The 24,938-nt window shown below is 40.2% G+C and overlaps 1 protein-coding gene across 4 annotated transcripts in view; it reads right to left on the reverse strand.

Moving 5' to 3' along the window:
* Positions 1–24,938, reverse strand: part of LOC136866436 (cytokine receptor) — a 105,905-nt gene that overhangs the window by 37,028 nt on the left and 43,939 nt on the right. The window contains exon 1 of one of the 4 annotated variants that reach the window (XM_067143374.2): positions 7,361–7,432. The exons of the other annotated variants lie outside the window; for them this stretch is intronic. The gene's annotated coding sequence lies outside the window, so the exon portion shown is untranslated. Of the gene's footprint in view, positions 1–7,360; positions 7,433–24,938 lie in introns of those variants that run through there. 4 annotated transcript variants of the gene reach the window in all.

The following is a 24,938-nucleotide window of genomic DNA, read 5'->3' on the forward strand; positions in this document are numbered from 1 at the left end:
ATACGCCATTATTATTATTATCCTTTCTCTAATGGTTCTGACTGATATTTATATTTTAAAACTTTTGCTATTCCTCTACTTTTCACTGTCCATTTACATCCTAACTTGCAGCCCTCAGTTTCCTTTAATTAAGGACATACTTGTAATTGCATCTGCCACTTTCTTTGATATTTTTTTTCATCTTTCTTTCTTGCTCATTCCATTCCACATCATCCAGACCCAACCTATTAAGAGATATCTCTTTAATTCCAGTGAATATGTCGTGTTTATGCCTCTGATGGCGAGATGTAGTGTTTACAGTACACTATGTCTTCTAGTAAGGGCTAGAATAAATTTGTTACTTTCATTGACCTGTCTCAGTCTAATCCTTGGCTTTGACAATATGAAAGTGATCGATGTATGAGCGATGCTAGTAATACCATTCCTTGTTATGAATAGTGTGAAAATATCACCCATGGGGTTTGGCAGACTGATATGCAATAGCAACTTCTGGTCCGGTGAGGAAAGCAATGGGAAACTACCTTATTCCTCATTTCCCTAGCGTGCCTCTTTGGTGACACCTAGGCTATCTGTTGGTGGAATTGTAGAGGATCAAACCAAACTTTGGGCTGAATACCCAACATACATACATGTTGTGTTTCTTACAAGGAATTGATCCTTCAACAAGGTCGGATAAGCACAACATTGTTTTTTAAGACATGTAAAAGAAAATATCAGTACAATGTACAATGGTATCCCAAAATAGTATGTTTGTCCAACCCTTGTCCCGTTTCCCTACGGGTTGGGTATGAAGTGAGATGAATCTGTCGTGGCAGGTTTTTATGACCGGAGGCCCTTCCTGACATCAACCTCATCAGAGGAGTTAATGAGATGAAATGAATGGTGTGATATATAATTATGATAGTAGGGAGAGGGTGAAACCCGATGCCAGCACATAGCCTACTCCTGTCGAATAGCACCAAGGAGTCTGCTCAAGGCTTAACGTCCCCATCCGACGGACAAATCACTATCAATAGCGTCATATGACCTCACTCCATATGAACACTGCGGAGAGGTTTGGAATTTAATCCAGGCTTTCGGCACGCAATCTAGTGATTAGAAATTGTATACCACCACCTCTCCTACCCTGCCGACCAACATTCTGATGGTGAAATTTTTTTCGACCAACGGGACTCGAACCGGCTAACCTCGGTGTCAGACCGTTTTAGACTTCAGTGCCTTAACGATTATAGCTACCAGGCGGGCGGTATCCCAAAATAGTATACAGGTGGTAAATTAGACAAATCCAAAAATGTCAAACAGGACCATTTACATGCAAAAATTGATTGATGTTGTATGGCCTCCGGAAAAGCCAGGTGCAGGTCTTTCTATTTGAAGCCCATGGGCAACCTGCATGGCTAGGTGTATGGTAATGATGATGATGATGATGATGATGAAGATTATGAGGTAGGGAAAGGGTGAAAACCTGGTGTCGGCACACAGCCTACTCCTGTTGAATAACACCAAGGGAATCTGCTCAATGCTTAACGTCCCCATCCGATGGATGAATCACCATCAACAACGTTTTATGCCCTCACTCCATATAATACTGTGGAGAGGTTTGAAATTGAATATAGCCTTTGGCATGCAACCTACTAATTAAAATTGTATACCCCCACATCTCCTATCCTGCCAACCAAAATTCTGATGTTGAATATTTTAATAGGACTTGAACCAACAAACCATGTTGGAACATAAAGATTCGACACCTCAATGATCATGACCACCAGGCAACTGGGTAGAAATTAGACATATTCTAATAGCATAAGTGTAAAGCAACAAAAGTAGTCTGAGGAGTGTAGTTTGTGTACAATGAAATGAGGCAATGAAATCCCAAACAAATATATCACTGAACCATTACATTCACAGCAACAGTGACAAGTCAGGTGTTTATTTGCTTCTATGTATATGATGACAGAGTAAACACGGGAGGAGGTAAAGCACATAAGAGCAAGTGAGAAACTAGGTTCACTTGTTCAATTGTCACCTTCATAATAAAAATATATTTCCATGCAATGATTTAAAAGACTGTCTTCTTCTGCAAATAAAATATCAAACAATAATAAGGTACATGAAAGAACATCCAAATTACAGGAAGGAAAAAATGGAGTATAATCAGGAACATGATTGAATTATGAATATAAATATAAATACAGAAAGAACGGCAACTGTCAATGGTATATAACTCAAGCCTGTCACGTTCCCAAGTGTTATTGTGATTCAAAGATTTTCATGATAGTGACTTACAGCCATATCAAAATGCAGATGACGTACGCTGCAATGGTTTCCATGCAAATATCAGCTGGCACACAAAATTCAAACATTGCTACAAAATTTCACAAGAAACAGCACCAGAATGATGAACAGCAGAATTAGTCAGTAAATTTTTAAATAACAAAGAACATATTCCATAATTCCACAATGAATATATTTATGATTCTGATCAATCCAGATTTGGATAGGAAATGCACCCAAAAAGAGATTTGCTACATTTTACTAAACTCTTTTTTTTCTTTTCCTAGGGGCTTTACGTCGCACCGACACAGATAGGTCTTATGGCGACGATTACTAAACTCTACCAACAAAAACAACCTCATATTAAACAAAACTATTGAAGGTGAAAGTGTGTGATGTTTAAATTCATACCAAGTGGAACCATCCCACAAATTCAATTTAACTTCTGGGAGCCAATTTTATCTGTATAAAAATATCTCTGCATTATATGTAGCTATGCAATAAACGAATACAAAAACTGACAACTGTTTTAATCAGAACAACAATGCAGAGAAAGAACAACTTCTATCTCCATTAAAATGTACCCATGATAACAATGACATTTACAGTAAGATACAAAAGTTGAAAACTAGAAAAGCAGCTGGAATTGATAAGGTTTCGGGGGATAAACTAAAGACAATGGGTTGGGATATAGTACCATATCTGAAGTACTTATTTGATTATTGTTTGCATGAAGGAGCTATACCAAATGAATGGAGAGTTGCTATAGTAGCCCCTGTGTACAAAGGAAAGGGTGACAGACATAAAGCTGAAAATTACAGGCCAGTCAGTTTGACATGCATTGCATGTAAGCTTCGGGAAAGCATTCTTTCTGATTATATTAGATATGTTTGCAAAATTAATAACTGGTTCGATAGAAGGCCATTCGGGTTTAGGAAAGGTTATTCAACTGAAGCTCAACTTGTAGGATTCCAGCAAGATATAGCAGACATCCTGGATTCAGGAGGTCAAATAGACTGCATCACGATTGACTTATCTAAGTCAATATGGACCCAATACTGGTCATTATGCTCAAGATTATTAATAGTGATTATGCCAGCCAGGCAAGAAAAACGATTAATAAATTTAAGAATTTTTTTTTTTAATTTTAACATATAGTATTGACTAGGCAGATTATCCATCTCTCTATTTACTGCGATGACAAAGAGTGACTGAATGGGTAGTTATATTTCTAGAAAATAGAACTTGGAGAATTAGAGTAGGTGAATCTTTATCTGACCCTGTAATAATTACAAGGGCCATTCCTCAAGGCAGTATTATTGGTCCTTGATGTTTTCTTATATATGTCAATGATATGAGTAAAGAAGTGGAATCAGAGATAAGGCTTTTTACCGATGACGTTATTCTGTACAGAGTAATAAGTTACAAGATTGTGAGCAACTGCAAAATGACCTCGATGATGTTATGAAATGGACAGAAGGCAATGGTATGATGATAAACGAGGTTAAAAGTCAGGTTTTGAGTTTCCCAAATAGGAAAAGTCCTCTCAGTATTAATTACTGTGTTGATGGGGTGAAAGTTCCTTTTGGGGACCATTGTAAGTACCTAGGTGTTAATATAAGGAAAGATCTTCATTGGGGTAATCATATAAATATGATTGCAAATAAAGGGTACAGATCTCTGCACATGGTTATGAGGGTATTTAGGGGTTGCAGTAAGAATGTAAAGGAGAGGGCATATAAGTCTCTGGTAATACCCCAACTAGAGTATGGTTCCAGTGTATGGGACCCTCACTAGGAATACTTGATTCAAGAACTGGAACAAAGCCAAAGAAAAGCAGCTCGATTTGTTCTGGCTGATTTCCAACAAAAGAGTAGCGTTATAAAAATGTTGCAAAGTTTGGGCTGTGAAGACTTGGGAGAAAGGAGACGAGCTGCTCGACTAAGTGGTATGTTACATGTTACAAATCTCATCTTATGGTCCGTATTGAAATGTACTTAAAGTCAAAGAATAATACTAGATTATAAATTCCACCTATTCAATACATAAGAGATTTTATCTAAATTTAAGAAATAGATCTTAACATATTAGATACAGGTACATATATATCAATGATATGAGTAAAGAAGTGGAATCAGAGATAAGGCTTTTTGCATGACGTTATTCTGTACAAATTAATAAGTTACAAGATTGTGAGCAACTGCAAAATGACCAGTTTTCATTTCAACACAGCAATTTACGTATTCATTTTGAACTTTTAACTCACTACTTGCTACCACATCTAAAACAAAACACTCGTAAAAACCTATAATAAGGATTGATTATAAGACTTTGTCATAAGAGTACTTATAACTACTGTCTTCCACTTGCTAGTCTTTTTCTAGACATTTGTACCTACAACAATATCCTCTTATTTATACTTTAGACCGTCATTAAAAAGGTTTCCACTCATTCGACCACGTCAGGAATGGAATGAATGAAGCCCCCATCTAGCGGCGAAGATGGGAATTGTGCCAGCTGCCGAAGCCTGCCGCACTCCTCTGGGGGAATGATTAATGAATGACAATATGACAATAAATACTACTAGTTTAACTTTCTATACTCAGCATCATTATGCACAAGTTCAGCATTTCCAGTGCTTAACACTACGAATAATAACAATCAGGATTCTTTCAGGTATGAGATTTTAGGCAGGAGATAGACTATCGGCTTGATTTATGTCGTGTTACGCAAGGTGCTCACATAGAACACTTGTGATATGACTGAAAAAACTTTGAGAATTTACCGTTCTTAGCACATGTCCCACATTACAATATGTTTATTGGATTTCACAGAATAAATTTATGAAATCGGGTCCATCATTTTGAATTGCCCTGTATACTAGCATGCAGCCGCGGCTTCGCCCGTGTTTATTGACTAAACCTTCAGATGTTTTTAACTTATTTATTTAAAAACAAAATAATAATAATAATAATAATAATAATAATAATAATAATAATAATAATAATAATAATAATAATAATAATAAAAGGTCGAGACGCAGAGATTTTACATAAACTGCATGAAATACATTAATTTAACATTAATACTATTGTTAATTTCAATGCTTAAGGTCTTTTTTTTGCTACTGGCTTTACGTCGCACCGACACAGATATGTCTTATGGCGACGATGGGACAGGAAAGGGCTAGGACTGGAAAGGAAGCGGAAGCACGGAAAACCATCTTCAGGGCTGCCGACAGTGGGGTTCGAACCTACTATCTCCCGAATACTGGATACTGGCCGCACTTAAGCGACTGCAGCTATCGAGCTCGGTTGCTTAAGGTCTGGGCTGGTGGATAGTACAAATAATATTAAAACAATATAATACCATATTATATAACAAAAACTAATTTTTCCTTACAGAACTCCAGATAAACTATATTAAGTGTCGTTCCATTTGGAGCTAAGATGTATAGCGTGTTTGCTTTTCTAAGAGTAGCGAAAGTCAAAGAAATAGTGGCTTCAATAACATTTGGCATCAGTTTCTTGACTGATAGTTGTGTTCCGTTGCAGAGGGAAGGAGTATTCATATTCCTGAGAAGGATAATCGGTGCCACAATCGTCCGCTCCAAGATCTTCGAGAGCAATCCACGTCACTTTAAGTAGTTCAAAAGTTATGTCGTGTAGTTGACAGCCTCATCTGCATTACATGTCGTGTCGATAGACTTGCAAATTTGCAGAACACCGGCTAATTCTTGCTTGTTGATGACTTGAACAGCTTCATTCCTTGGAGCAAGAAATGTTCTTTAACACAGCCAAGCGTGATCGGTGAAATGCTGTGCCCACCTATGACAAAAATATTAGCTGTCTGCGTGCCGTAGATTTGACTGGGCATCGCACACATACAGACACTTCCGGATATCGCGGACTGAACGAAAATGGCACCTTGATTGATATGTTTATTATTATCTATCTTAAGTACTATATGTTTCCTCTAAATAAAATATAAAATTGAGTTAGCTGAGAGAAAATACGGTTCACGTTTCATTGCTGGTATTGCGAAATCCTAGTATTCCCTAAAATTGTAAGTGAATGTAATGATTATCGGACAGATACAAAGTAACTAAATAAATAATTAAAACGATTAAAAGTAATATAAATAATTAATGAAAACAGGTCTTTTACCTGTGTTATGAATCATCTAAGAATACGCCTACCGGTATGCTAAAATGTCAGACCTCTGCGTGCCGTTGGTTTGGCTAGGCATCGCACACATACACTCAGAGATGAACAGTTACGGATATTAAAAATCCACAGCCTGTTTCCAGTCATTCGACCCGGTCAGGAATGGAATGAATGAAGCCCCCATCTAACAGCGAAGATGGGAATTGTGCCAGCTGCCGAAGCTTGCCGCACTCCTCTGCGGCGATGATTAATGAATGACAGATGAAATGAAATGATATTGGAGTGCTGCTGGACTGAAATATGACCGGGAAAACCGGAGTATTCGGAGAAAAACCTGGCCCGCCTCCGCTTTGTCCAGCGCAAATCTCACATGGAGGGACCGCGATTTGAACCACGGAACCCAGTGGTGAGAGGCCGGCGCGCTGCCACCTGAGCCACTGCGACTACGAATATTGCGGACTGAATATGGCTCCTCGTGTCTGGGACCGAAAATGGCTTCCTCCGCCATGGACTTAAATTGGCTCCTTGACTTGTATTTCCTACCATATGTACGTTGCCTAGCGACAGTGAATCTACGCATTTAATCCTGGCGACAACACGTTGGACTGTCATATTCCAACACACGTTTTCCGCCGGTTTTTCATTCAAAACTCACCAACGAACGCAAAAATTAAAAATCCGGTTTCGAGGCACATTTGGACCCCCTTCCATCTACTTATGTTAAAAGTTTCAGATCTCTGCATGCCGTAGATTTGGCTGGGCATCACGCGTGACTGACGACTCCCCCCCTTTAACATTATAGACACAGCCTATCAATACCAATTTCGTTTACTGCATTTCTTTGTCCAGTGTCCTACATAAGAAAATCGTTTAGACAATATAGGCATACCAATAATGGTATTACTAGTAAGGAAATGTACCTGCACCTGGACCCAGAACACTGCCGAACGGGTCGACTCTTGGGCGGTAATTCTTCTAGTTACCATACAGAGATGACTGGTATTCTCTTATTCTCGAATAGTGTATATATAAGTAAAATGAAATAATCTTAATGACATGTTCTCCAAGAAATATATGTTAAGTGCTGAGCAATAAACGAAGCATTAAACGAGATATAGAGCCGACCATAAATCCAGCGACGAGACCATCAACAGCCCCATTTTCTTAGAACAAATGCTCAGAGGTCAAGCTTCTTTCTGGAAATTAAGATAACTCAACGTCTGAAGGATACAAGAGTCTGAAATTATTTTCAATGAGAACTCAATTTTCACAGACTACTATGAGTGTTAATTTTAAAAAATTACTTTCATCTACATGATGCCGCTCTACGGTATTAATTTTTTAGTAATGGTTCGCCGGAAATTCAACATTTCTTGAAAATACTGATTAGTATTGATACCCGTTTCAGAGATCAAGTTTCTTCAAAGAAAGCACTGCACCCGCTCAAATTACGGGGATTCTGTTTTGTTGACCCGAATCTTTGTCGAGTATCCTACATAAGAAAATCGTTTGGACAAATAAAAAAACAGTAATGCGTCATATTAAATTGTCAGAGATAGAGTTTGAACATTTTTTGCGTTAACGCTTTACATCCTAGTCTGACATGTTAACTTCCCGACTAAGGTAATGCGTATGTTCTAAATATTAGCGTTGGATTGTGTAAAACGACGCCCAAGATTAGCATTAGCGAGCGTGTTCGCCTCAGTAAATCTCTGGTCCATGCTAATTCTTAGGGGTTTGACGGCAGCTATAATATTCTAAGAAATATTTTTAAAAATATTCTACCCTTAAAACAAAACATGCATTCATCCAATACTGTCCGACGTACAAAGTCAAAATATCAAGCACCACTGCATGCAAAATGCACGAATAGTTATAAAGTGTCCTGTAAGATAACGAATAATTTGTCAAAGTATATTTTTACAAAAACTCCATTTAAAAAATGTAAATTAGGAGGACTGCGTTACAAGAACATCATACGTTGGTTCTTGGGGGTACAGCTGCGTGTGAGGGGTTAGCACATCTTTAAAGAGTCGCCTATGGTAAAAGAGGAATTAACTGGGCCAGCACTGTGAAGGACGCCGCCATGGCAAATACGGAAGGTATTTATACCACCCCAGCTTTTTTCCGGCTGTTCAAGTGAGAAACCACGGGAAAACACTTCTAGGATGGCCGAGAGTAGTATTTTAACCTAGTACGACTGTGTTACCTGAGGCAAAGTGGAACCCGTTACAGTACATCAAACCAGTCTTAATTCGCGACAGAGTCAAGTGCCGAACTCGGGGCAACCGCGAGCAGCTTCTGTTCTGGACCCTGGCAGCAAACATGGGACAGGCAGCTGAGAGAGAGAGAGAGAGAGAGAGAGACAGAGGTAATGTGAAAATGAGGTGTCCACTACAAGTGGTGGACATGTGATACTCGGGATCTAGTGTCGTGCGTCGTGATGCTCACGGTGAAAATGAAGGAAACATATGTACAGCACCACTAACGGGCACGAAGCTATTTACACGACCTACAGATAAAATTGTACAGATATATACATGCATAAATACACACATGCATTATAACTGTTATATTCGAAATTTATACTAAGATGCTATATAAATGCAAAACTGGATTATTTCATACTAGCTGATGTACCCGTGCTTCGTTACGGAATTCTAAATCTTATACAGAATTCTAGGTTAGGTAGTGTAAACGTTGTGAGCAAGATTGTATTAAGTTGCATAGCTCTTAAAGTTGCCCTAGAAGCACGACGGGCAAGTCACCAACGTCTTTTCTCATATGAATACTGGGTTAGGGAATTTTCATTGTAATGGTTGACCAGCTTGCCTACCGTCAGTCACAATCAGGTTGGGGAGTTTTCATTGTAACGGCAGACACTCACTCTCCGCCTGCCTTTATAGATTCTCAGAAAGACTGTTAGTGGTTTTCCCAACTGAAATGAACATGGGTCATTACAATGACGTCAGTAGGAATGGCGCGATTAAAAGCAATTCCTTCATATGAAATACTCGATCAAATGAACAAACAGTACTATGCTGTCGAGCTAACAGTCCAACGCTACAGAGCTGGAATGACCAAGACGCAGACATCCGTGATCCGTGAACAATCTTCGTCCTTTTTTCGGCGACGGCGGGGGGGGGGCTTCAAATAGTGGATAGTTCCAGGGCAAAAACGATGCCCTTTTACTTATCTGTTTCCTGGGAGTACCCGATGAATCGGAAAATCTCAATTCACTACACTGGCGGGGGAAAGAACTATCTGACGTGGAGGCAATTTTTCCTCCAAGCCAGAGAAGAAACCACATCTTCGCTGTTAATTTGGAATAAAATTAATGTAGATTTAATGAAAGTGAAGAGGACGAAGCTTTTCCTAAGAAACGACTCTTTTCAGGCTTGAATTTTGAGTTATTTAGTGAATTGTGGTATTATAATTTGGAATAGGGCTAAATTGTAATTCCAGACCAGTTCATACTACTACTCCTACTACTAATAACTTAGCCTCTGACTTAAGTGCGCACACTGCTCATTCAAAACAGCGCGTCAGAGTAGGTATCGAATAGCTGGCATACTATGATGAACCAGTGTGTTACGTACCAGCAGTATCAGAAAATGTATGAACCAGAGGATTGGCATACTAAAGAAGAAAGTTATCTAACTCCTGAGCTATTTCCCGCCAATATTCAGTTAAGCTGTTATACTCGGTACGCAGCAGTAATCCCATCTATCGGAGTTGAATGTCAGCATATGAGACAAAGAACAATACAACAAACAACGGTCAGTGTAATGTTACTGTTGATCTATATTACGCGCTTTCGATATTGTAGGCCTTCACATTATTAATTGTCTTCCGGTTCTGAAATACCACTCTTATCATAGTTGGTACGGTAAAACTGAATAAAACATAAATGATCGGAAATTATATTCTCTATAACTTTTGTTATGTAGTACTTTTCCATAGGACTAAGAACATAGGTATTTAAAAATTAAATTTTAGGTGCCTTCCCCTAAACTACCACTTCATCCAGGGTGAATAACACTGTTTATAGCTTAAACCGTAGTTTCTTATTCCCCGACTCTATATACCGATTTTCATTAAATTCTATTGACCCATTTTGTCGGGGTTCGGCATTGATTTGGACTTAGCAACAAAAATCCAAATTCATGAATATCTGTGTTATCATAGCCGGTGCCGGTACGGTAAAAATGCGTAAGATGTAAATGTTCAGAAATTTAATTCTATATAAAACTTTAGTTATGTAGTATTTATCGATATGACCACTAATAATATAAATCTTTGAGAATTGAATTTTAGGCCTTCCCCTAAACTACCATTTCACTCAGCGCGAATAAAATAATTTATAGCCTAGATTGTAGCGGCTCACCCCCCTACTCTACATACCGATTTTTATTAAATTCTCTTCAGCCGTTTTCTCGTGATGCGTGTACATTCATACAGACAGACAGACAGACAGACAGAAATTACGGAAAAGTAAAAACTGCATTTTCTTGTTACTGTGGACATGATCGATACAGAAATAACATTCTTTTCAAATTCTGAGCAATGTACAGACAAAACTCTTATTTTATATATATAGATAACATTTCAATTATCTTTTTTTGTTCTTCTGGAAACATACACCGAGGATTTTGTGTGCCCTTGGACTGCCTACGAATGCTGTTGGCTGATAAGCTCAAATAGCGCAGGCACTATTTCTCGCGAGAAATTTCGAGAGATCTCGAGAGCGTTGCCCCCCCCCCCCCACGCATTGTGAGGCGAGCAGTGTGTTGTGAGCCTGCAGGTAGACGAAGCTGAATGTTGTTTGCGCCGAGTATGCGAATAGGAAACCACGCATCTTCCCCATGCCGTAAATACGTGTCAACAAGCGACTAGGGCTTTTATTTCTATCGAGCACTATTTTGACGCAGTATAACATAATTATAAAGGATACACATTCTGACATTGTATGCAGTGGTAAGTACACGAATGAATAGGCTAAGTACAGAAACTGACGGCTACTGAAGGTACACCTACCTAGATACTAGAGGCGTGCATTATTCGAACTCGAGGCGAGGCAAGATGCGCCCTGCTGCATACGCAACCACCATTATGCATGAGTGGAATGTGTAAACTAAAATGCTTGAGTTTGCTCCAATTCTTTCGACAGGTAAGTTGTTATGTGTACATCGTTATCAGACCCCACATTCAAGATCATATTATGACCACTGCTTGTGTTTACCGATATTTTGGTGACGAAGAAAATAATTCCTTACAATGTTATAGAGTATTCGCGCCATATGTAAAGTTAACATAATTATCCAATAACAACAAGAGTACAACAAGCAATTACATGGAAAAATATTACATGAAGTACTACAAATTTAACATGCTAAATTCAGCATCATCATCATCATGCACAAATTCAGCATTTCCAGTGCTTAACACTACGGCTTACAATACTACAGGTTGAGCTTACTACTCGCTTAACATTAGAAGTGATAATAAAGTGAAGTTAAACCATCATTACCCTACAACAACGGCAACAACAACAACGAAGGAAAATATGACTAAATACTAATAAGTTTAACTTTCTATATCCAGCATCATTATACACAAATTCAGCATTTCCAGTGCTTACCACTACAACTTACAATACTATAGGCTGAAATTACTACTAGCTCAACACTACAAGTGGTATTAAAGTAAAGTTAAAACATAACTACAACAAGAGTACAGAAAGCAATTCCATGGGGGGGGGGGAATATATTACAAGAACTACTACTAATTTAACATTCTAAATCCACACACAACTTAAGTATTTCCATTACTTAAAACTACGGTTTACAATACTATAGCTAGAGCTTACTACTAGCTTAACATTACAAATGATGATAAAGTAAAGTTAAATACATGATTATCCAAACAACATCTACAACAACAAGAGTACAACAAGCAATTCCATGGAAAGAAAATATTAGAAGAAATACTACTAGTTTAACATTCTAAATTCAGCAGAAAATCATAAATTCAGTGTCCGCAGTTTATAGCTTTTACTTTTCACTTTACACTAGCACTGCCGGTAATCATCTTCTTAAACGATTTCATACCGGAAGGGAATCTATCAAAGACTGCTGCCTTCGGGTAGAATACACCCTTACCTCACCCTCTTATGGTCCCGTTTACGAAGGAAAACTTGCCCACATCAGTATGCCGTGTATTATTACACTACTGTAAGTGACCATTGCCACCGGGATATTTCCCATTTGTGATGTATTTGTTGATAATAATAATAATAAGGTACTTCGGTATATGACGGTGCAATGTGTAATTGTGTCTAGTTGAACGCGACAACTTGAAGACGATGTCCGAAACGCAACGTAAGTCGTAGATATCGGTTATTTTGAAGATATGCCACATAGCAAAGCCCGCTGTGTTGTTTGTTCAAGAAAAGTAAAATACGTCGGCAGAAATGCTTCTGGGATGATCCCACACTTACAAACACATAATGTCAATGAAGCGGAATCGTCACAGAACACCTCCGGCCCGGTCTGAATCACAAGAAGCTACCCTGCCGACAACGATTGTGAGGTATCCAGGTAGGTGTACGTCCTAATTACAGTTATCAACAAATTATACGGGTTATTCAGCTAAGAAGTCCACCTGAAATAACTCGTGAACAGTTTTATGATACTGACATTCTGTCTTCACTTTCGTTGATGGTATTAAGGAGCTCATAGTTCAACACGCAGTGCTTTTCTAGGCTTTTGACAAAATTTATCGTCACAGACGTTTCCATACGATAACTGCTGATGATACTATCGAGCTTACACTGTAGTTACTGGGACGTCGCACAGCTCGCAGCACACGAGAATCGGTCTCAAGAGCGTTGGCCATCAACCCTGCGGAAAGAATAGGAGAAAACTCGGGAATTTTAGATTACACGTTCCACTCACCTGTAATGGTGGTTGCATATGTAGCAACGCACATCTTTCTCCGCTCAAGTTCCAATAATGCACGCCTCTAGTATCCAAGTAGGTGATCCTATCTACAGTTATCCACAAATTATGAAGGTTAGTCAGCTAAGATGTCCAACCCAAATAAGTCGTGAACAGTTTGTGATACTGACATTCTGTTTTTACTTTCGTTAATGGTATTAAGGGGTTCAGAGTTGAACATGCAGTACTTTTCCAGGCCTTTGACAACATTTATTTTCTCACACGTTTCTATATGAGAACGTTATTTCACGAAATAAATGCTGATGATATCAATTTACACTCGTAGTTACTGGGACGTCGCACAGCTCGCAGTACAGGAGAATCGGTCTCGAGATTCTCGCGAGAGTCTCGAGATCTGTGACGTCAGTCTCGAGAGTCCCACCGAGAGCGTTGCCCATCACTACTGTGCAATGTATTTGCGGTCCTACCAAGATTGTAGATGCTGGAAGGTATTTAAGCGAATACAATTTACAGCAATTGTAAGTCATAGAACACGAATGACAGAACAAAATGTTCAGGTATGTTCTATGATTTCCTTCAACAGTATCAATGATTCATGAACAATTTAATTTTGTATATTTTACTTTCTTCTTATTCTGATTTTGCAACAATGTGATTTTATTTTTCTGCTATGCTTTGGCCTGTATTATACTTCATGCATTATTATTTTACTATTATCTCAATTCAAATCCGATTTTAATTTCACTTTAATATTATCAAGAAACATTACCCATTTATCATAATTAAATTATATTGGCAGATTTTTAGGCTATGTCCAAGCTTCTTTGTCATGGGGCTCTGAAAACAATTTTTGGGTACAGAATGATCCTTCATACTTAATTTTACTAAATATCTACCAATGAGTTATGCCCATAGGAAAAAAAAAAGACATTTTGATGCAAATGCCCAATGGAGAGAAGAATGGAGTTGAACACCAGCCCTCAGCTTTGGTCTTAATTGAAAATAAACAGCCCTACACCTGGCTACAAAGAAAAACTTTGATTGCTCTTAACAGGATTCGAACGAATCGTGGAGTCTTGAGCTTTATCCCTTTACAAGTGGGGTAAAATTCAATCTCCTCAGGGAGACTACGGTGCTCCCATACAGTCTTTTCAGCAAATTGTATCCGAATGAAAGACAAGGGCATATCAAGGAGAACTGTCTCATTTTTTGCTGGCAACATCAGTAGCCCCTAGAGTGGATCAGCACACTGGATCTCAGGATATATAAGCCCTTCTTCTCATGTACCAGAATAAATAATTGTACATAATACAGTATTGGTATACAATAAATAAAACTCAAATTCTTTCTTCATCGTCATCAATCCCCACTGATCTGCGTTTAGGCTGTCACCCAGGTGGCAGATTCTCTATCAATTAATCACCTAGCCTTTTCTTAAATTATTTCAAAGAACTTGGAAATTTATGGAGCATCATCTTTGGTAAATTATTCCAATCCCTTATTTCTCTCCATATAAACGAATAGTCTCGAATTTGTCCCCTTAATTCGAACTTCATCTTTATAGTATGTTCTTTCCTGTCCGGCCCCGCGGTGTAGGGGGCAACGCGTCCGCCTGTCACCCGGCGGCCCCGGGTTCGATTCCCGGCTGGGTCAGGGGTTTTTAATTGTAAATGATTAATATCCCTGACCTGGGAACTGGGTGTTTGTGTCGTCCTTAACGTTCCTTTCCTCGCATTCAACACTCTACACTTCCTCCGTTCAAATTGCACGCAGGTTCATATCACATGGTGCAAGTAGGGGCAAAAGATCTCTATAGGCCGACGCCCCGAACAAATAGCAATTTTTAAAAAAATGTTCCTTCCTAATCTCCAAACTGACAGCTCGGAACATACAGTATCGCTTAGTCAAGTAGCTCGTCTCCTTACTTCCAAGTCTTCCCAACCCTAAGTTCACATTTTGGTAACACTACTCTTTTGGCGGATATCACCTAGAACAAATCGTGCTGCTTTTTGGGGGGGTCTTTTCCATTTCTCGAATCAAGTAATCCTGGTGAGAGCTATAAAAGGCTATATTTCAGAACGCTAAACTTCTGATTTCAAAACGTCACGCCTATTTGCAACTAACGATGTGGACTCATAGTTCCACGTCTCTTAACGTTGAAATAATTCATAACAGAGTCTTAACCGTCGTTTTGGTGTTTATTTCCCCTACCCTCCAAGACAGAGTCCATTATTTTCCTAGGTAACCTAGCTTCCATTCGCCTCACACTGGACTACAACCGAAATCGGTTCAAACATACAGTCTCCCAACTTAGCCTTTGAAGCCTCACGGCGAATGCCCTCCTGCCATTGTTTCCATATGTTCGAACAAGCAATCACTTTCGCTACTTTCATGTCCAATTACGTCCGGTTCATGGATAAGATATTCTGACAAGTGAGTCCGCCAGACAAGTCCGTCTGAAAGCGGAGCAACATAAAGACAATTTCGTTGGAGAGCTTACTATCTTGGGATCCGGAGGCCGACACTCTACCGCTGATCCACAGAGGCAGCAGTATAGTAATAAAAACATGCATCTATAGTTGATAAAATACTTCCTGCCCCCTTGCTTATTGATAGGTGTAATTACTGCTTTTGTTCAATCAAAAAGTAGGTATTGTTACGAACAATGCTCTCTGTTTCATCAATCTGACTAAATTCCAGGATGACCCAATTAGTACACACACAATTATATTCAATCATGAATGGCCACACTCCACTAATTGCTGCCATTTATAAGTCTCTCACAGCAGGACTCCCGCTGGACAGTCTTTACCAGATACAAGCTATAATCCTTATTGGCAGACTCCACTTTTCACTTTCGCTCGCACGTTCGATCACTTTACACACAACAGTTGCTGCCAACACACCGGTTGTTTTATGGTTCGACTGCAAGGAAAGTCCGCCACTCGCAAGACAATGCACGTGGCTGCTCCACACAATGAACTACTCAACGCAGACAACTAAGAACAGCGGTCACACAACAGCAACAACTCAATAGGGCTAACCATCATTACAATATTCCTCACAACAACGTAACTGCACCACTCTACTCGCACCAACTGTTCCGCACACAGACTCCGCGTATGTCTACAGTCCACGGTAGTACACACACGCGCGCGCGCACAGAGTACTCCAAAGGCAATACACAGACAGTACTCCGCTCAGTACACGACGATACTGACTCCGATGGTACACTGACAAGCAGCACTACTGCCGTCCAGTTCCAATCACTCACTTCACATAGGTACACATACAGTAGCCTACTCTAGGCAGTACACACACAGTCCGTTTAGTACCTAGACACCGGTGGGACACTGACAACAGCCAGCACTACTGCCGTCCCACTCCCAGTATTCACTGGCTGTTAGCGGCTAGCGACCTTTTTACATCCCGATGACGGAGTACTAGGATCTTCGGGGCTCTGCCTAAGACGGAACCTCCTCGCTTCGTATTCTAGAAGTTGGATGGGGAAATCGGACGAAGAGAACAATAGAGGGAGAGGCCGCGGCTTGTCATCGGACAAATTGGGAGGGGGGTCACCGGCCTAGTTTAGTCATCCCTTCTAGGAAACACCGAAGGAGGCTACGACAGAACTGGTACTTAATAGTACGTTGGGCCCTCCGCCAGAAGGCTTGTGGGATCCCCAACAGCTACACCATCAGCAGTCACAGATAGCACAGCTGTCAATGAAGAGACGTACAAGGGATTTGAGAACTTAGTGGTTTCCCCGTTTCTTTTCTCACAGGGTCAGAAGGTGCTGTTACATATCAGTCTCTAAAGACCAATAATATGCCTGCACCAACCAATGCAACGAGCGATATTTTCACATCATTCATAACAGGAACCATCTGCGTAAGGAATGGCGTTACTAACAATGCTAAGGATGAGAGTGAGACATATGAATGAAAATTACACATTATTCTCTGTTCTATCTCCACCGACAAATCAAACAGTTTGCCTAGTTAGGGACGCAGTGCCTCCTGACAAAGTCTTCACATTCATTCCGTTAAAAAAAAATTTCAGAGTGGAGCATAGCACCTCACACTCTTTTGAAGCTTTATAAAAGGAGTGGTTTTGCTCCTTTACCCGCTTTACTGAATTAAACAAGTTTTCGTTTTTGTACTGGCGTACCTCGGAGGCATCTAATATGGAAGAGAAAAATAATGGTATGGTAGGCTCGTGGTACCCTGGTTAGTTCGTGATATGTTAATTTAGATAGATACTGTGTTTAAAAAGTGCATTAACACCATTATTTATATGAGTCAAACATGCCAATATTATGGTATTAAATATGCAAAAAAAACGCAATACATTTTATCAACGCCATACCGGTTACAATTTTCCCGCAAAAAGCTAAAATTTCTATCTGAAAAGTTAAGGATATTAAATACAAACTGATGTTCACAATATTAAAAAAATGTTCAAAAATCCGGTAATGTTGAATGTACCCCCATACTAAATTATAACTTCTTACCTTTCTTCTCTTTGTAGATATATGTTATTAAAATAACGCAGGAAATTCATAACACAAAAGACAACTAACTTCCCACACATGGTAAGAATTCTTTGTGACCCACGCTGGGTGAAAATAGAAAGCATAAGGGGGATGTTTCCAGAAACAAGACGAAAATTTGCACTTCAAGGACGAAGGATTACTTCGAGAGGGGATTTCAAAAACATATCACAAAATTACCAAGGTTTACCCTACCTTACAATGGACATAACAGGTAAGTCAGGTCGAAACCTATCCTGATATTTTTTGACACTATCGTTGTACTGTAAGAGGACAACGTGCGGAAAATAAGCCTCCATATGTAACTACACTGCATACATTTCTTTGTATACAGCATGATAACAGTTCTGATGGTTGTTTTAAAAGAAAGCTAGACAGTGAAAATGAGTTCCTCGGAGGATGACGTTGTAAATCCTATTAACGTAGTTTAGTTTGTAATGAGTTGTTTCGCGAAAAGGGGCTTTCGTTTTTCGGAGAAATTAGCTCGAAAGAAAAGGAAATAGGGCAATATCTGATTGATTTGACGGAAAATAATCGTAAAGGAGTGCAACGTATTGAGGAGGTTTCTCTTGATGTACACAGAGGAGACAGTGAAAGCGACTCAAGTGATTCCGCTCGTCAAAACCTTCTGCCGATCACAAGTGAAGTTCTGGTCCGAGTTCAACACTAGAATATGACTCCTCGCAATCCAGTGATTGTACGAGCCCGTCCCCGTGCAAATCGCCCAGTTCTAGTTATGTTCCTAGTCCCGTAAAAAGTGTGCGAGAAAACAGCAGTATGGAGTACAAGAGGAAGGCTGTAACATTCTGGCTTAACGAAGGTGGTAAAAAGCTATTATCACTTTTATACGTCCGCAAATACTTTAGTTTAGTGAAGTCCGAGCGATATCTTTACTTGTGGAAGAAGCAGTTGGAAAATAAGTCCAATTGAAAATAAAGACGTTCATGATGATGTTTGTTGTTTAAAGGGGCCTAACAGCTAGGTCATCGCCCCGAATGAAAATTAAAACTTCAAAATGTATCCACTGACTAGAATCTAAAACGAATGATAGTGAAAAATGATCGTCAAACAAAAACAATCAGTGGATCAAATTCACAATGCCTTAATTGCCGGGATGATGCTTATTATCTAAATGGGTCTAAAATCCACGTCACCGGCCCCTCTCAATCGTACTAATCACTAGTAAAGAAGAACCATGGTGTTCCTCCTACAGTGGTACTAATCACAGGTAACGTAGACTCATGATGTTTCTCGCATGGTGGTACTAATCACAGGTAATGAAAACCCATGGTATGTCACACACAATGGCACCACTCACAGGTAACACATACGGGTACTACTCACAAGCAACGCAGACCCATGGTGTTCCGCACATACTGGGAATAATCACGGGCGCCGGTATTCCCGTGGTGTTCCTCACCTAGTGGAACTAATCGTAGGCAATGTACACCCACAGTGTGTCACACATTATGGCACCACCCACAGGCAACACAGACCCATGGTGTTCTTCATATAATGGTACTACTCCCATAGTAATCCTCTCCCGTTGATACTGTAATCACAGACCCAGTTGGAGGCCATAGCGATTCGCGCTTCGTAGGTAGTAGTGATTACTGCTCTAAAAGAGAGCACAACCAGGCATGTGTAGTAGTACTAACCGCAAGTAAAGTCGACCTATGATGTTCACCGGGTAATGGTGGTACTAATCGCAAGTAACATCGACCCATGGTGTTCTGCACATAATGGTACTAATTACAAGTAGTCTCATGGTTCTAATGTCATCATCTCTTGGTCGCCCCTTTTAGTCGCCTCTTACGACAGACAGGGAATGCCGTGGGTGTATTCTTCTTCTGCATCCCCCATCCATAGGGAGTAACTGAAGATTTAAAAAATATATATGTATGAAAAACTCTATTCACGTTTTCAGGAGGATAGAAGGAGAAGGTGAAATGTAAGTGATAAAGATTTATGGCTGTGGGCTTTGGAAATTGCATGTGAACTATCTATCGAAAAAAGTAATTTCTCCGCATCTCATGCCTAAAGCAGCCGTTTCAAGAAACAACACACAACTGGGAGTAGGAAAATTATGCAATTTGTATCCCGTTCGCATATTCAGGACGGAAAACAAGAGAATAAAAATGCAGAAGAATATCTAGAGAGGGCTCGAGAGCGATTTCTCCGTTACAACCCGTCGTCTATTTATAACACTTATCAAAGCGTGTTCGAGCGCGAAATGCGATCGAAAAGGACTCTATCTTGTGTAGGTGAGATAAACACACACACAATAGCCCAATCGGTTAGTTCACTCACATATTTGTACACTATAATGTCAACAACCAGTACGGACGGTTCTTTGTTCCATAAATTATTTATTGTATTGCAGGAGCCAACCGGAATCTTCGGTCCTTTGGTTTAAAAAAAAAAAAAAAACCCTATGTTTAAAGCAGATAACGTCGTTGTCACTGCCGCAAAATGAGCAAAAATGGGGAAAACAGAACTGAAAAATAATATAGTTTGAAGCCTTTTTTCCCGGTGTATCAAGACAACTGTGTCCTGTATGTGTTTTTTTTGTTTTTTGTTTTTTTACAAGTTGCGTTACGTCGCACCGACACAGATAGGTCGTATGGCGACGAGCCCTGCTTTTTGATTCGTAGACCACATACAGTGATAAAACTTGCCTTGAAGACATCCCCCCCCCCCCCGCGCCCCCACGCAAAACAACAGAATTGCTTCAGATTCCTCCAGGTACCACGGGCATAATTCAACCATTGGACAAATTCTTCTTCCGGCAGTGGAAAGCTTTTTACCGCCGATTAACAGAAATTCATACTTCCCGTAATGATGTTAAAGGTTCACAACAGACACACAATCCGTAAATTGCAGTCTTTCATACATTTTTAGTTATCTCCACGCTTTCGGGACACGGTTTGCAATGAATTACACAAGAGAGCGACATCCCGAGTTCGTAGTGCCCGCTAAATATTGTTTGGAGAGTCCGGCTCCATAGCTAAATGGTTAGCGTGCTGGCCTTTGGTCACAGTGGTCTCGGGTTCGATTCCCGGCAGGGTCGGGAATTTTAACCATCATTGGTTAATTTCACTGGCACTGGGGCTGGGTGTATGTGTCGTCTTCATCATCATTTCATCCTCATCACGACGCGCAGGTCACCTACGGGTGTCAAATCGAAAGACCTGCACCTGGCGAGCCGAACATGTCCTCGGACACTCCCGGCACTAAAAGCCATACGCCATTTCATTTCATTGTTTGGAGAAGAAGAAAGAAATGTGTGAAGAACAATGCGACAATGTAATTCTACTTCGTTGTGCTTGGTGTACAAAAACTTGCGTTATCATGAAATTTATACCCGTAATTTCTGCTATATTTTTGTGAGTGACTGACAAGTGAGTGAAACAATACAGCTTCAGAGCGGGTCGAGAGACTGCATGCATACAGTACGGTCCGCCACACCACAACTGCGAGCTGGCTCAGGGATGTCCAACTAACTGGACCACTCGTCATACTTGCGTACCAGGATTCGAGGTACGATTTCGGATCCGTCCAGTTATATCTGGAGGTCGATTCGCCGCACGCTATCCTCCTGCAGTAAGATCGTGTCAAAAAAAGTTCAGGATAGGTTTCGATCTGTCTTACCTGTTACTTCCCTTGTTAGTATGCATCACTGAAAGGGGTCGGGGTTAGTGATCATTACAGTTGCTGAACTTGAGAAGGATGTACACTGAGAAACTACTATGTATTCTTGAATAGACATACATTGATTAATCTGTTGGTGAGCAACAGTTATGATGAATATGTTACATTTTCACACCTCATGTCCAATTTACCGAGCGAGTTGGCCGTGCGGTTTCGGGCGCGCAGCTGTGAGCTTGCATTTAGGAGTTAGTGGATTCGAACCCCACTGTCGGCAGCCCTGAAGATGATTTTCAGTCATTTCCCATTTTCACACCAGGCTAATGCCTGGACTATACCTTAATTAAGGCCACGGCTGCTTCGTTCCCAACCCTAGCCCTTTCCTATCCTATTGTTGTCATAAGACCTATCTGTGTAGGTGCAATGTAAAGCAACTTGTAAAATTTAAAAAAAAAGTTGAATCTTGTATTAAATGTCTTGCACGCCTCGGTGCACGTATGATATTAAGCTTCCTTTGAGGTATGTATTATTTCGTCTTAGTACAATTTTCTATAAAGGAGAAAACAACTGAGTATGATATCTCACCTACAAGATTACAGATCCGAAAGAAAGAAAAAGGTAAAGGACATCATCTTTCAAATTAGCATAACGCAACCGTCGTTAGAGGATCGGTTCTTTACGATATCACTGACGTGTCTCAGCAGTTACCGTGCGTGGCTTCGAGGGAACGACTGCAGAGTAATTTAACTGTTTGGATTTGGAATTATTTCAATATATCCTGATACACGACATTCCTAGAAGTATATTTAGAAGCAAAAACAAAACAAAAAAAGCATTTTGCGACTTCGAGAAGGCAACTGATGGTGAGAAAAGCAATAGGTTCGCAGATCACCCACCGCCTGCAATTGCAGTGTTTGTACTTGCAACTTTCTTATTATCAGGAAAGAGACTGATGGAAACGGTTTGCGTTTGAATTCAAAAGTATAGTTCTTTGGTAGAGGGAATACTGGAAATGAATACTTGCATTATCACAATCTGACAAAATAATGGCTTCTATTAAAATGTAATGAGGAACTTGCAACCTAGATTATGCAAAAGCGTAACAGAAAACAGATACTCCAACTTTCAGAATAATTTCATGTACAGGCATATATGGTGTAGTATCACTATTTTTAAAGAGAGATTAAAGAAAGAACAAGTGAACAACTGTCAAAAATAGCGATAATATTCAATGCTGCAAAAACAATACACTGACAAGTGCGTCAAATCTACTTTATGTAAGCAAACGTGTACATGGATGTATGGACGTTTGCTGCTAATACCCCGCGAGAATTTACCAGATTGTAAAGGCTGATTCGCACTAGGCCAGTAATTCAGTCCAGTGACGAGTGATTTAGTAACTAAGTGTGTTCAACAAAATTATTTAGCCGAATAGTTTAGTAAAATGATTTAATGGGATCGACCCAGAAAAATGGATAGTTTTTTATTTTATTTTTTTATTTTTACCAGTTGCTTTACGTCGCACCGACACAGATAAGTCTTATGGCGACGATGGAACAGGAAAGGTCTAGGAGCGGGAAGGAAGCAGCTGTGGCCTTAAGGTACAGCCCCAGCATTTGCCTGGTGTGAAAACGGGAAACCATGGAAAACCATCTTCAGGGCTGCCGACAATGGGGTTCGAACCCACTATCTCCCGAATACTTGATACTGGCCGCACTTAAGCGACCGCAGCTATCGAGCTCGGTAAAATGGATAGTAGACGGTAGAGTAGCATTCCCCATCCTACCTCACCACTAGCCAGCCACTGGACAGGTCTGAACACGGTCTGTTTAGTTAAATTCATTATTAGTTTGTTATTATTCCGCATATCTCTCTGATCAGTCACCTCTGCTTTTTGTGGACCGGCAAGCACCGGCAACATGGAGTGACGATACGACGGTCAGATTTGTTACTGAACAGAAGTACTTGTGCACAAAAATAAAACAGTCAAGACAGCTACAATAGATAAACTGAAAAAGGCGACGGGAATACCGGAGTTTCGCGAGGAGGAGATCAAACAGAAAATTAAAAATATCAGGTTAGTATTTTGTAGTAACTTATATATCATTTTTAATTTCTTCCACCTCTTGCAACATTATTGCTCGATTCGCCCTCGCTCTCCGGATGATCTTGCAGTGTACACTCCATAGCTATCATCTGGACACCAACTAAACCGTCTGAGCATACACTCACTCACCCACCCACTTGCTGTTTTCTCGTTTAGTAGAGCTACTAAATCACTCACCACAGGACTGAATTACGAACAAATAGCGGGAAAGGGAGAGCGATGACAATTCGAGAGGAAACCAAACGCCAATAATTAAAAATCAGTCGTGCTGAATTATGTTAGGTCTTAGTATTAAAGATATATGGACGTAACCTAAATCACTGTGATAGACAAGGTACTTTTTTTACAAACTGCTTTACGTCACACCGACAAAGATAGGTCTTATGGCGACGATGGGATAGGAAAGACCTAGGAGTGGGAAGGAAGCGGCCGTGGCCTTAAGGTAAAGGCCCAGCATTTCCCTGGTGTGGAAATGGGAACCACGGAAAATCGTCTTCTGGGCTGCCGACAGTGGGGTTCGAACCCACTATCTCCCGGATGCAAGCTCACAGCTGCGCGCCCCTAACCGCTCGGCCAACTCGTCCGGTGACATGGTTCGTCCTGGTTGATCTGGGGTAATTCCAAAATTCCAAAAACTTCATCCTCCCGAAAGCTTGCAATAAACAAAAGTTGTTTACAATTATATTTTTTCTGCACTGCCGAGCAAAAACAAAAAAACGCAACACCTCAAGATATTTGAGAAACTGTGATAACATATCAATTTTAACATTCCTCGAAACCTCCTATGAAACTTTTTACTATGTACTGGATCTTAGGAAATAATATCAAAGATTGTTGAATGGAATGAACTCAACAATAGGCAATAATAGCGAACAATAGCCCATCCCAAAGGTGTATGCTCTGCAAGTGAAAGTAATTGCCTATCACAAGAATGGACATCTTTGTTTCCATACCTTCATTGTTACCTCCAAGTGTGATGCAGGGCATTTCTCTGACCTAATCAGTATTAGACAGCACTTACGCTACTTACAGCAGAGCGTTACTGTGTGAAGATGCCGCTAGGGCAGTAGCGATAGTAGAGGATGGGCGCAGCTTGCGTTACGTGGCTGCGTTGTTACACTGCGCTCCATCAACCATTTCACGTACCATTTAGAGGTATCGGGAAGTGGGTTCATACACTCGCAGGCCAGGATCTGGTAGAAGGTCGACTTCTGCAAGGGATGACCAGTTCT

The sequence above is a fragment of the Anabrus simplex genome, chromosome 3, assembly GCF_040414725.1.
Source record: "Anabrus simplex isolate iqAnaSimp1 chromosome 3, ASM4041472v1, whole genome shotgun sequence".
NCBI classification, from domain to species: domain Eukaryota; kingdom Metazoa; phylum Arthropoda; class Insecta; order Orthoptera; family Tettigoniidae; genus Anabrus; species Anabrus simplex.